The following is a 14,326-nucleotide window of genomic DNA, read 5'->3' as shown; positions in this document are numbered from 1 at the left end:
TCTCCGTACTTCCCTTCCTATATAGCCTTTCCGTTGCCCTGCCCTGGGCACAACGGACAAGGGGGTACCAAGCAGCAAGCTGTAACAGCCCGTCATCCCACACCACTCCAGAGTCGCGCCATATACGCCGTACTGCTTCTAGAGGTCAGTACCACTACACAGGTGTGGTGGTGGGATTTCTTTGTCGCTCTTCTTCCTTATCAAGAAGTATACAACCTACTACGCCAGAGAGCGCCCCGTATATTTTTCTTTTTTCCTCCTTCTCCAGCTATGGGCAACTGTGTCATTCTTCCTCTAGACAGGTTTTGATAAATCTCCCCCATAATGTTTTCCTTAGGATTTCCTGATACAGTGATCCCTCAACTTGCAATGGCCTCAACATACAATAGTTTCAACATACAATGGTCTTTTCTGGACCATTGTAACTTGAAACCAGACTCAACATACAATGCTATGGAATCTGCGAAACGTGTCAATGTTTTGAAGAACCGGCCAATCAGAATGGGTATTTCACTGGTAAAATCCCTGTATTCCTAAAGTGCATGCACTGACTGGTGTCTGGTAGCGCCCCCTACACTACAGGCTACACTACAGGGAGGTATTACATGTTCTGCACTCTTTACCTGTACCAGGGTTAGCTGCTCCGTTGGACACCAGGTGAGGGCGGCTCCATTTTACTATTTTTAGGACACTGCGTGTTCTGTACAGGACTCTGAAGAAGCTCCTGTCCTCTACATAGACAGTGTTTCCCAAAGAAGGTGCCTCCAGCTGTTGCAAAACTACAACTCCCAACATGCCCGGACAGCCTTCGGCATGCTGGTAGTTGTAGTTTTGCAACAGCTGGAGGCACCCTCTTTGGGAAACACTGAAATAGACAGTGATTACAGCTCCCAGCAGATCTTTCTTACTTTTATATGTAAGGATTTGCTTTATCTAGATTAGTTATCTACTTATTTATCTTTAATCCTCACTTTTTCCTATTTTTGGATGACATTTTGGTGGCTTCAGAACCAATTACCAGGTTTCATAAGAGTTATGGTCTCAACATACAATGGTTTAAACATACAATGGTCGTCCTGGAACCAATTAATATTGTAACTTGAGGGAACACTGTACTTGATTGAATCCAGAGAAAGTAAAGCCCCAGAGCATCACCAAGCCACCGCCACCCTTCACAGGGTATTCTTATCAGTGTATGCTTCATTCTTCCTACTCCAGACAAACCACTGATCCCTAGACTTGAAAAACGTAGTTTTTGTATTGAAGCCAATATTTCTTGTTCTTTTGGGTCAGTAGTGTTGTACATCTTAAAGTTCCAGAATAAACACTTTTAGGCTATGTTCACACTTGGAATGTCTGCACTGAGAATCTCAGCATTGTAATGCACAATAGACTGAAATGTATTCCGTGCGGAGTCTGCAGAAAGAATGAACATGTCTATTCTTTCTGCAGACACTGGAATATGTATTTTCGCGTCAGATGTTTCCAGCGCAGAAATTCTAAGTGCACAGCACAGCAGAGTCCCATTTAAATCAATGAGACTTTGCTGCTGCAGAATCTCCGTGCGGAATTCCAATGCGGAATTCCGCACGGAAATTCTGGTGTGAACATAGCCTTAGTGTTTTGAATGCAAACAGAAGCCTAAGTGTCTACTGCCGCTAAATCTTGCAGCTTGTCTTCTGCAGACATTTAAAGGATTTTCGACCACCTGCCTCCTCAGCAATAAGGTTGGAAGCCATTAAAACCTAATGTGGTACTCTTCCCCTAAACATCTTATCCTATATCCAAAGGATAGGGGATAAGATGTCTGATTGCGGGGGTTCCGCTGCTGGGGACCCCCGCAATCTCGGCTGCGGAACACCAAACATCCGTTGCACAGAGCGAACTTTGCTCCGTGCCGGATGACTGGCGATGCGGGGCGGAGGCTCGTGACATCGCAGCCACGCCCTGCTCTTAACATCACACCCACGCCCCCTCAATGAAAGTCTATGGGAGGGGGCGTGACAGCCATCACGCCCCCTCCCATAGACTTGCATTGAGGGGGCATGGTCGTGACATCACAAGCATGGCGTGGCCGTGAAGTCATGAATCTCCGGCACTGCACCCGACGCTCTAATCAAATGCCGGGTGCAGCAGGGAGATCGCGGGCAAAATTTAGCCAAAATTTCTCTAACTTTTAACCTTTTTCCAATTGTATTTCTTGGAACATTCAGTGCTTTTGCTATCTTTCTGTATGCTCTGTCCTGCTTGTACAAGACAATGATTTAGTCTCTTAAAGGGGTTGTGCGCTGCCCTGACTTTCGGATCTTCTCACAGCATCCGGAAGTTCATTACACCGAACGCTGTGTGCGGGCTTCCGTGTTTGCGGCCGCCGGGCGTGACGTCTAGCCCGGCCCCTAGTGACGTCTCGTGAAGTCAGGGCAGTGCACAACCCCTTTAAGAGACTAAATCATTGTCTTGCACAAGCAGGACAGAGCATACAGAAAGATAGCAAAAGCACTGAATGTTCCTAGAAATACAATTGGAAAAAGGTTAAAAGTTAGAGAAATTTTGGCTACACTACCTAATGTGGCAGAAAAATTTAAGGGGTACTCCGCCCCTAGACACCTTATCCCAGGGTCCCGCCGCTGTGGACCCCCGCGATCTCCCTGCTGCACCCGGCATTTGTTTAGAGTGTCGGGTGCAGTGCCAGAGATTCATGACCTCACGGCTACGCCATGCTTGTGATGTCACGACCATGCCCTCAATGCAAGTCTATGGGAGGGAGTGTGATGGCTGTCACACCCCCTCCCATAGACTTTCATTGAGGGGGCGTGGGTGTGATGTTAAGAGCAGGGCATGGCCGCAATGTCACGAGCCTCCGCCCCGCATCGCCAGTCATCCTGCACGGAGCAAAGTTCGCTCTGTGCAACGGATGTTTGGTGTGCCACAGCCTAGATTGCGGGGGTCCCCAGCAGCGGAACCCCCGCAATCAGACATCTTATCCCCTATCCTTTGGATATAGGATAAGATGTTTAGGGGAAGAGTACCCCATTAGGTTTTAATGGCTTCCAACCTTATTGCTGAGGAGGCAGGCGGTCAAAAACCCTTTAAATGACTGCAGAAGACCTGCAGCAAGATTTAGCGGCAGTAGACACTAAGGCTTCTGTTTGCATTCAAAACACTAAGGCTATGTTCACACCAGAATTTCCATGTGGAATTCCGCATTGGAATTCGGCATGGAGATTCTGCAGCAGCAGAGTCTCATTGATTAAAATGGGATTCTGCTGTGCTGTGCACTTATCAGAATTTCTGCGCTGGAAACATCTGACGGGAAAATACATATTCCAGTGTCTGCAGAAAGAATAGACATGTTCATTCTTTCTGCAGACTCCGCATGGAATACATTTCCGTCTATTACGCCCGGCCCCTTGTGACGTCTCGCCCGCCCCCTCGTGACGTCTTGCCCGCCCCCTCAACGAAAGTCTATGGAAAGGGGGCGCGACCGCTGTCACGCCCCCTTCCCATAGACTTTGGTAGAGGGGCCAGGCGAGACGTCACGCCCGATGTCCGCGAACACGGAAGCCTGCACACAGCGTTCGGAGTAATGAACTTCCGGACGCTGTGAGCGGAGCTCCGAAAGTCAGGGCAGCGCACAATCCCTTTAAAGTGTACCTGAGCTTTCACACAACTTCTGTCATATCATAAAAAAAATCTCAGAAGTTGTGATTGGTGGAGGCTCCACTGCTGAGACCCCGATGATCACTAGAATAAAGGGACAGAAGTGCTCCACTTAGTGCTTTGTTCATTAGTTTCTCCTCAACTTTATTCAAAATGCCAAACAAGTGGTTTAAGGACTTGACTTCTACTGCACCTGTACACCATACACCTGGATTTCCAAATAATATTGAGCAGAAACTAAGGGAGAAAGCAGTCAGGGGAGCACTTTGGTCCCTTCATTTTAACGATCGGTGGGGGTCTCAGCAGCTGAACCCCACTGGTCACAATATATGACATCTTATAAAGAGGTTGTGTGAAAGTTTAGATACACTTGAACTTTTTGGATCACTATCCTGCCCTATTTATACCACGCCATTTAACCTCACTTTCAGCAATGCCCTAGTCAGTCCAGGTATTTGATGTATTTTATCTCAAGCACTTATCTGATTGAACAAATGAAGCACTTCATGCTCTGGACATCAGATGCCGAGAGAGGGCACTGTTTTCTGGTTATCAAGTCTATTTAGGTAGAAGCTTTGCTTCACTGCATTGTAGCAGTAAAGCGTTAAAGGTGTATAATCATCCTTAGGATATGCCACAACATTATGTATAGTGGTGACCTGTGCTCCACTTAAAGGAGTACTCCACTGCTAGACATCTTATCCCCTATCCAAAAGATAGGGGATAAGATGTCTTACCGCAGGAGAATCACTGCTGGGGCCCCCACAATCTCCCACAGCACACAGCGTTTTAAACAAACACCATGCTCCTGCGGCAGTGGTCGTGACATCACAGCCACGCCTCCTAGTGAGATCACACCACACACCCTCCATTCATGTCTATGGGAGGGGGCGTGTCAGCCGACACGCCCCCTCCCATAGACATGAATGGAGGGAGTGTGATGAGCCCCCACAATCTCCCACTGCACACAGCATTTTAAACAAACACCAGGTTCCTGCGGCAGTGGTCATGACATCACAGTCACGCCTCCTTGTGAGATCACACTACACCCCCTCCATTCATGTTTATGGGAGGCCGATACGCCCCCTCCCATAGACATGAATGGAGGGGGCGTGTCCGTTTCATCACGATCACAGCTTCCGGCTCCAAGCATTCAGAACAAAATGTTCAGAACGCTGGAGCACCAGAGTACCCCTTTAATTCCATGGCCACCCACATTCATCCCCAGGATCAGTCGGAGTTGTAGGACTGATCCTAGTGATTCACCATTATATAATATAGTGGGTAAAACCATTTGAAAGCTCAAAGTTTGTCTACCTGTAGACTTCAGCTGTATAGTCTGAGCAGGTATCCATAGCAGAGGAGCATGTAGTCAAGATGTCGCTCTAATAAGGTAAGTGTCCTGGCTTTGAAGCCGGATGAGCACATAAAAATCACCTATTTCTTCGACACCAACTTTGTCCTGGAAAGAAAATCTTCTAAGTACTGAGAAGTACACATGCAATCTTCTAAAGTCAGGCTGAGACAATCGCTGGCGGTTCAAGGCATTTTTTTCTTTAAACTGCTCAAATCTTTTGGCAAGCTGCAACATAGCTAACAAGCCCTCTTACAAGGAATTAACTAACTGGGAAGTCTTAATAACGCGGAGGAATAAAGACCGCTCGCGGGCCTGACATAACTATTGTTTTGAGATGAAATAGCTGGGACACTCCAGTCACACCCAGCTGCATTCCTGGTAAGAGAAGGAAAAAAATGATGCCTACCATATGGGTGACTAAGGAAATATTCACATTGCATTTTCACTCTTGGCTTTAATTTCCAAAAATGAGGTAATAAAATTATTGAGGAAATTGTAGTGAGTCCAAAGTCCCAAAAATTTCTACGTTTATAATGATATGTTACACATCAATGGAAATTCCCCATTGACGCGCCAATATATACTATTTGTTTAATTATCACATTCTGCATCAATTATACACAGACAAGCGTTGCTGTATAGGCTCTGCTTATCTCTTCAATACAAAGCAATCAGTCACTGATCCTTTTTGTGCAGGCATTTCTTCTCCTCTGCCAAACGATTACTTGACTTTGCAAGAGTGTTACTTAAAGGGGTACTCTGCCCCTTGATATCTTATCTTATATCTGAGCCGGACCCCCCGTGATCTCCAGGCCAGCACCTCAGCATTATGAACATTATGTTCATGACCAGGGGATCATAGAGATATGCTTAACCTTGCACCCCCACGCCACCCTTGCTTCTCCCAAATAACCACTCCTGGTTATGGTACAAAGGCCACAGTGGACCAGCTTTTATTAACAAAACCAAGTAACAAATATATATATATATATATATATATATATATATATGTGTATATACATATATATATATATATATATATATATATATCTATCATACTTTAAATATCTTTATAAATGACATAACAAACTATCCGGGGTAACTATACCCCCATAACATTTACATAACATTAACATAGTGCAAACCGAAACTGACCCTAACCCCTGAGATAGCATCAGGCTGGAGGGGGACCCGGAGGCACCTTCTCTTCCATACACTCTCTCCTACTCTGCCCTTAGTCGTCCATCACCTAACCCAAGGGCACCACCTTCGAAGACCACTCTGTGCCTTCTCGCTAGGGACATCCATAAGTAGCTGGCTACCAACCCAGCTCCCCCGGCCATTATGACCGGGCCTCTACCACCGTTCAAGTATGCCTCCAAATCCCCCTAAAGCTCCCGCCAAGGCTTCCGGTTATGACACCTTACAGCAGGCCGGCCTGCCACAAGGCCACTGTTCGCTCCACCATCTCCCGGATGGGCAGCGCCAACAAATCCATTCCAATAGCATTCAAGTGAACTCCATCACGCCCCAAAAATTCTGCAGAAGGTACCTCCACATCCATATGGCGGACAACGAGCCCCCCATTCCTGGCCACAAATCTCCCAGCAGTTTTATTAACCCGGCTCGGGTGAGCGCCAACCATGCCTGCCGCCACTTCAATCGAGCCACCATATCGGACCAAATGTTCACAATGCCTGGGAAGGAGGACCACAGCCATAGAAGGTCAAGCTTTATGTCCCGCAACAATGATCTGGAGGTGCATACCGCCAAATCATTTCCTCCCGCATGGATGACCAGCACATCGGGAGCCCAATCTAAAGCCACAAATGACTGCACAAAAGGGAGCAACTCCGACCGCATCAGATCCCCCCACCCCGCCCGGCCAACGTACTTGCTCCACAGCCCTGGGGACACCCAGCTGCTGCCCGTTCGGCCGCACATTGGCCCTCTTGCCACCCTTGCGCACGTAGGAATGCCCCACTATCCAAACCAAGCAGGGCCCGGGATCTTTAAGAAACAGCAGCAGAAGATTAATAACTCCCTAATGAACTCCTGTCCCAACCCCCACCTTGATGCTTCCGTGGCCGCCCCAATCCAAAAGGAGTGTGAACTATACTCCCCCAGAATGCAGCCCACCTTGCCCAGACAATGGCGAAAAATCTACTGGGTAGCTGCTTGGACTCAACAAACCAAGATGGCTATTTTATCTATATTTCAGATACTGTCAAACTTAAAGGGGTACTCCGCCCCTAGACATCTTATCCCCTATCCAAAGGATAGGGGATAAGATGTCAGATCGCCGGGGTCCCGCTGCTGGGGACCCCTGGGATCGCTGCTGTAGCACCCCGCTATCATTACTGCGCAGAGCGAGCTCGCTCTGCACGTAATGACGGGCAATACAGGGGCCGGAGCATCGTTACTTCACGGCTCCGCCCCTCGTGACGTCACGGCCCGCCTCCATCAGTACAAGTCTATGTGAAGGGGGCGTGGCGGTCGTCACGCCCCCTGCCATAGACTTGCATTAAGGGGACGGGCCGTGATGTCATGAGGGGCGGTGCCATGACATCACGCTGCTCCGGCCCCTGTATCGCCCGTCATTACGCACAGAGCGAACTCGCTCTGTGCAGTAATGATGGCGGGGTGCCGCAGCGGCGATCCCCGGGGTCCCCAGCAGCGGGACAGCGGCGATTTAACATCTTATCCCCTATCCTTTGGATAGGGGATAAGATGCCAGGGGCGGAGTACCACTTTAAACTACAGATAAATAAAGTCAGATGCTGCAGCATAATACACATTGCAAGTGCTGACAAATGAAATAATACACACCACAGCTGCTGCAGAAACTCGTAATTCACCCCTCATGTATTTCCAAAACATCATCATTTCTAAGTCAATTTTTAAGGCATAAAACAGTCGTTTTACGGCTCAAAATACTGTGTGTGAACATAGCCAAGGAATATTGTAGGCCACATCTGGGTTTTGTGACCTGTATGAATATGCACACTTTGCCTCCTACTATTATTTATCATTTACAGTTACAATAATAAGTCTTTCTTGTACTTTCCCATGCATACTTCCTATAGGGCTACTACACACTATACCACTAATGTAAGGTGAACACACATAAGTCTCACAAATTGTGATGTCATCACTTTGTTTTAAATCTTTCCACATTTTTAAGGGTTGTCTAAGATTCCAAGAAATTGTCTTTTATGGAAACAGCACCACTCTTGCCCAAGGGTCTGATGTGGTATTGCAGCTATGGAGCTACTCCTTAAAGATGGTATCACTCAATAAGTTATAGAGTTTACAGGACACCTGGTGGTCTCCTTGCCTATGGATTTGCATGAATTTGGCCTCTGCCCCTTGCACTTCTTATATTCCTATCATTTACAGTAAGAAACACATTATCCCACATGTAATATCTAACACACTTAAACATGCATCCATTTGATCTGATTAAGAAGCTAAGATATCCCTATAAATTGATACAACCAGAAGGATCTTATTGTTTTCTCAACCGTATTCTTGCTGAAAGTGGATATATAAATGTACATGTAAAACTAGAGCATTGCTGGGCCATCTGCCAAAGACAGATGTCACTGGTATCGTGCAACATCAATCGAGAAAGTTACCAAAGACCACAGTTTAGGAAGTACAATAATAAAAAGTCACGAAAACCACTTTTAACCTTAAAGGGGTACTCTGGTGGAAAACTTGTGCCAGAAAGTTAAAGGGGTACTCATTAGGGGTACTCATACACTTATTAGCTGCTGTATAATACAGAGAAAGTGCTTTCCTTTTTTGAATTTCTTTTCTGTCTGCCCACGGTGCTCTCTGCTGACACTCTTTTTATTATAAAAATACAAAACTTATCCAATACAACAAAAAACAAGCTTAACCAGCTATAATATAAATCAAAAACAATACCCTGCCTAACCGGCCAGCCCAGCTTTACAAAGCAAAAAGAAAACAAACAAAAACACACTGACACACATATCAAAAATGAACATAAAAACAGCACAACTTGGCTTAAACATAAACATAAAATTAGCACTACCTGGCTGTAACTCAAACCATCCATACTCGGGGGGGGGTAAAAAAAAACAAACAAACAAAAAAAAATTATAATAATAATAATTATTAAAATAAATTAATAAATAAAAATAAATAAATAAAAATAAACAGCACAACTTGGCTTAAACATAAACATAAAATTAGCACTACCCGGCTGTGACTCAAAACCATCCATACTCGGGAAACAAAACAAAAGGGGAAAATAAATAAATCAAAAATTAAAAATATAAAAATTAAACATATAAATAAATAAACAAAAACACATAACACAACAACTGGTCCGACTGCCATAACTATAATATGAGACAATATAAAACAATGTAGATACAAAACCAAATAGATACAAAATCACTAATAGAAATTAATAAAATATAGTATATAAACATAAATATATGCACCCTATTTACAGAAACCTACAAAAAAAAACAAAAAACACACGAAATCCCTACACTAGAACTGTGCCCTCACCCACACCACCCCTCCTGCACATGGGTCAGAGTCCATACCGCTCCTCTACAGTTTACAAAGTTCTGTCCTTAACTGACCCATGTCAGGTCCCCCAAAAACACGAAAACACACCACCACCCACAAATACACCCTCCCCACCTAGCACTCCACCCAACCAACTTATACACAAACTTATACATACTAACTAACAAACACTGAACCACAACCCACTTTAGGCCCAAGTTTGGTCGCCTGTAAGCCCTTCATGCCGTATAAGCTTAAAACAAAACAAAAAAGCTAGCGTGCACATGCATTAGCCCACCACCAGGAAGAAGGATGGCAGACTTGATACACCAAAATAATTTTTAACTCTTTTCCTAACTCCCCCTACAATTCTCCCTAATTCTATCCCTCCATTAAAGCTAACCCTACTCTCACCCTATCTCTATCCCTATCACACTTCCCCTATCCAAAATAAAGGTACTCTACCCAAAAGATCTAGTACCTAGGGCACATCAAAAGAAAACCCTCTCCACAGGAGAGAAGCCCTACTGGTACCAAGACTGCCATACTCCAAAGACCTGATCTTCCCGAGGTCACCGGTGATATTCCTACAGACCTCCACCTCGGAGAGGATTTTCTGCTGGGTCGACACTAAACACCGTGCATTCCACGTGTAGTACCTAACCACTAAACTAACTAAGAATAAAGTGCCCTGGTCTCGGCCACCCAGTGTCCTGAATGCCCCATAAGCCCACTCCGGGTAGGTAAGGCCGGCAAGCTGACTCCAGCCGATGGAAGCACCCACCCGGTTGTAAACCCCTATATTAAAGGGACAAGTGGTCCATGCTTTCCAGCGTGTCCCCACACTCTTCTCGGGGACATCCCCGGTTATCAGAGTTCCTGCACTTCAGGTTGTCCCTTACATATAGCTTCCCCTGAAAGCAGCACCAGGCCAAGTCCCAAAACTTCTGGGGGATCCTTTTCATGTTTAAAAGGTACAACCCCACCCTCAGATCCCGACCTGGGCAGTCCCTGAGCGCCAGAGGCCTCTGGAAAAGGGGTCAACAGAACCCGTTTGTCAAGGAACTGCCTTGACTGGGTCCTGATCTCCCACACTCCCATACCCCGCCTTCAGAGTCAGGGTAGCGTAAGCCGGAAGATATCTATGGGGCGTACGGAGGTCCTTCACTTGCCCTCCTGTCTCCCATTCCTGGAAGAAAGGCCGAAACCATTCCCTGCAGGAGAGTACCCACGGAGGAGCCCTCTCTGACCAGAGGTTTGAGATGTTAGCTTTTAAAAAGGTGTTCGTTAAGAACACCACAGGGTTTACCATAGATAAACCCCCTAGTCTCCTCGTGCGGTACGTAACCTCCCTCTTGACTAGGTTCATCCTGTTCCCCCATAACAGTTGGAAAAACAGGCTGTAGATCCTAGTGTGGTAGGCCTCTGGCAAGATACATACGCTGCCCAGATAGATAAACAAGGGGAGCAGGTACGATTTGATCAGGTGTACCCTTTCCCTGAGGGTCAAAGACCAACCCTTCCACTGGTCCACCTTCTGAGTGGCATCCTGGAGCTTACCATCCCAGTTTTTGGTGGGATAATCATCCTGGCCAAATTGCTGATTCTTGGGGCCCTGGAAGGGTGTCCGGGAGATCAAACGTGGGATCCCCCCCTCCCAGCCAGAGACTCTCACACTTATCCCGGTTGATCTTAGACCCGGATGCCTCCGAGTAGCGTTCCACCTCCGACATCACCACATCAACCCCCTCTCTCTCTCGAGGAGACGAAAATAGTGACATCGTCGGCGTACGCCACTACCCCCTGGATGGCCCCCGGCTCCGCCAAACTCATCCCGACTCCCGCCAACGGTCCGCAACTCACCCTCCTAAGGAAGGGATCGATCGCGAACACATATAACAGCGGGCTCAAAGGACAACCCTGACGGACTCCAGACCCCAATCCAAAAGAGTGGCCAGACCACCCGTTCACCAGTGGGAAACTCTCTGCCCCTGCATACAAGATCTTAAGCCAATTAACAAAAGTACTCGGTAAGCCATATCTCAGGAGGACGGACCAGAGGTACTCGTGGTTCACCCGATCAAATGCTTTGGCCTGATCCAAGGACAGCAAGTACCCCTTCCAGAAACCCGCACTACTCCGCTCCACTGCCTCCCTGACACTAAGGACAGCACTTAAGGCGCTTCGGCCTGGAACAGTGCAGTGCTGGGCCTCCGAAAGGAGCCGGGGTACAAACTTCACCAGCCGATTAAACAGTATCTTGGCCAGAAGCTTCCTGTCCGTATTGAGAAGAGCTATGGGTCTCCAATTCTCAATACGGCTGGGATCTTTACCCTTTGAGAGAAGAATCAGGGCTGACCTCCTCATTGACTTCGGCAGAGTGCCCGAGGAGAGACACTCATTGAATACCTCAGTCAAGAGGGGAGCTAAAGACTCCTTAAAGGTCCCGTACCACTCAGATGTTAAGCCATCCGGACCTGGCGACTTCTTGGGGGCAAGCCCCTCGATCGCCAGTCTCACTTCCTCTTTCCTGATCTCTTCTGCCAAAACGCCAAGAGAGGGGTCTACCCCTGGCTCAGGAATGGTTTCAGCCAGGAAACCCGACATCACATCCCGATCCAGATCCTTCCTTCCCAAGAGGTGAGAGTAGAAGGATCTGACGATCTCCAAGATCCCTGATCTGGACCGATTCAGAGATCCTGTACTATCAATCAGTCCTGAAATGACTTTACTACTCACTGACATCTTACAGTTTCTGTAAGGGTCGGGCGAGCGGTACCTCCCGTAATCCCTCTCAAAAACCAAAGATGCGTGCCTATCGTACTGACACCTCATCAGCAAGGATTTAACTCTGGAGATATCCTCTCGGCTACCTCCAGTCGAGACGAGAAGCTCGAGTTTCCTCCTTAGACCCTGATACAGGCGATACCTGTTCAGGGACCTGAGGCTCGAGAGCTGGCGGAAGAACCCCGCAACCCGCTTCTTGAATATCTCCCACCACTCTGACTTACTACTACATAGGCCCAGTAAAGGTACCTGACTCTGAAGAAAATCCTCAAAGGACTGTCTTATCTCCGCTTCCTCCAGGAGGGATGAATTCAGCTTCCAATAACCTTTTCTCATCCGGGGGGTTTCTGAAACATTCAGGGAAAACAAAATCATACAGTGATCGGAGAACTCCACTGTTACGCCGAGCGCTCCGGGTCCCCGCTCCTCCCCGGAGCGCTCGCTTCACTCCCTCCGCTGCAGCGCTCCGGTCACGTCCTCTGACCCGGGGCGCTGCGATCCTGCTGCCAGCCGGGATGCGATTCGCGATGCGGGTAGCGCCCGCTCGCGATGCGCACCCCGGCTCCCCTACCTGACTCGCTCCCCGTCTGTTCTGTCCCGGCGCGCGCGGCCCCGCTCCCTAGGGCGCGCGCGCGCCGGGTCTCTGCGATTTAAAGGGCCACTGCGCCGCTGATTGGCGCAGTGGTTCCAATTAGGGTTTTCACCTGTGCACTTCCCTATATTACCTCACTTCCCTTGCACTCCCTTGCCGGATCTTGTTGCCTTAGTGCCAGTGAAAGCGTTCCTTGTGTGTTCCTTGCCTGTGTTTCCAGACCTTCTGCCGTTGCCCCTGACTACGATCCTTGCTGCCTGCCCCGACCTTCTGCTACGTCCGACCTTGCTTCTGCCTACTCCCTTGTACCGCGCCTATCTTCAGCAGCCAGAGAGGTGAGCCGTTGCTAGTGGATACGACCTGGTCACTACCGCCGCAGCAAGACCATCCCGCTTTGCGGCGGGCTCTGGTGAAAACCAGTAGTGGCTTAGAACCGGTCCACTAGCACGGTCCACGCCAATCCCTCTCTGGCACAGAGGGTCCACTACCTGCCAGCCGGCATCGTGACAGTAGATCCGGCCATGGATCCCGCTGAAGTTCCTCTGCCAGTTGTCGCTGACCTCACCACGGTGGTCGCCCAGCAGTCACAACAGATAGCGCAACAAGGCCAACAGCTGTCTCAACTGACCGTTATGCTACAACAGTTGCTACCACAGCTTCAGCAGTCATCTCCTCCGCCAGCTCCTGCACCTCCTCCGCAGCGAGTGGCCGCTCCTGGGATACGCTTATCCTTGCCGGATAAATTTGATGGGGACTCTAAGTTTTGCCGTGGCTTTCTTTCCCAATGTTCCCTGCATCTGGAGATGATGTCGGACCTGTTTCCCACTGAAAGGTCTAAGGTGGCTTTCGTAGTCAGTCTTCTGTCCGGAAAAGCCCTGTCATGGGCCACACCGCTCTGGGACCGCAATGACCCCGTCACTGCCTCTGTACACTCCTTCTTCTCGGAAATCCGAAGTGTCTTTGAGGAACCTGCCCGAGCCTCTTCTGCTGAGACTGCCCTGTTGAACCTGGTCCAGGGTAATTCTTCCGTTGGCGAGTATGCCGTACAATTCCGTACACTTGCTTCAGAATTGTCCTGGAATAATGAGGCCCTCTGCGCGACCTTCAAAAAAGGCCTATCCAGCAACATTAAAGATGTTCTGGCCGCACGAGAAATTCCTGCTAATCTACATGAACTTATTCACCTAGCCACTCGCATTGACATGCGTTTTTCTGAAAGGCGTCAGGAACTCCGCCAAGATATGGACTCTGTTCGCACGAGGCGTTTCCTCTCCTCGGCTCCTCTCTCCTCTGGTCCCCTGCAATCTGTTCCTGTGCCTCCCGCCGTGGAGGCTATGCAGGTCGACCGGTCTCGCCTGACACCTCAAGAGAGGACACGA

The sequence above is a fragment of the Hyla sarda genome, chromosome 3, assembly GCF_029499605.1.
Source record: "Hyla sarda isolate aHylSar1 chromosome 3, aHylSar1.hap1, whole genome shotgun sequence".
NCBI classification, from domain to species: Eukaryota; Metazoa; Chordata; class Amphibia; order Anura; family Hylidae; genus Hyla; species Hyla sarda.
This window is presented reverse-complemented; position numbering follows the sequence as displayed.